The sequence below is a fragment of the Tupaia chinensis genome, unplaced genomic scaffold, assembly GCF_000334495.1.
Source record: "Tupaia chinensis unplaced genomic scaffold, TupChi_1.0 Scaffold144899_1, whole genome shotgun sequence".
NCBI lineage: Eukaryota > Metazoa > Chordata > Mammalia > Scandentia > Tupaiidae > Tupaia > Tupaia belangeri.
Genome location: NW_006204759.1, coordinates 2,397,042 through 2,397,859, shown reverse-complemented (window position 1 = coordinate 2,397,859; position 818 = coordinate 2,397,042).

Genomic DNA, 818 nt, shown 5'->3' with positions numbered 1-818 from the left:
GCGGGGCTCCGCCCCCCCCCCCGCCCGAGTCTGCCCACGGGGAAGCCAGCGTTTGTCGGCCGGAATCTCCTGGCCGGCCGTCGCCCTCCGTTGCAAAGTCTAAGGAAATCAAAACGGGAGCGCAACTGCCCCGAGCCTGAGGGCACGAGGGTCCCGGGAGCCCCCTCCCATCCCCAGGCTCGCCACATTCCCGGCTGGCCCTTTCTCGCTGCTGTGTGGGAGGCGGGGCGCAGGTAGGCGTCTCGGGGACCGGCGGGAACTTGTACGGGGCCAGCAAAGTTGAATGAAGCGCCTTCCACACGATTCGCCTTGGAACTTCACCAGCGTTACGAGGGACTCGAGGAAGAGAAAGGTTGCTTAAGGTGCTGAAGGACACCTGCTGCTGCAAATGGCAGAACGGCGTGCCCAAACCTAGGTGACAGGAGGGGCGTAGGCCTCCCCCGCACCAGTGGAGCGTTTTCCATTCAAGATTTTCCTACGGATGCAACTTTACGGCGCAAAAGTGACAATGCAGGCGGGCAGAACAGCCCTCCTGCACCGAGAGTCCAAGTCTGGAGAGTCTACACCCAGCCTCTTAAAGCCCCCAACCGCAGACTGCGGCGTGGCAAAAGTTCCCACGGCCGCTCTGCGGCGGCGCGAGCGCCCAGCTTGTAGCTCGCAGCTCGCAGAGGCTGGAAGAAAGGACCCTCGCGAGAGGGCGCCGGGAACCCCGCCCTCCTGCCCAGGGCCCGCCCCGGTGCAGGGACCTGGAAAGGCTCGGCCTGGCCCGGAAGTAGTGCTGGCTTGGTGCACGTGGACCGCGGGATGGCGGGGCCACG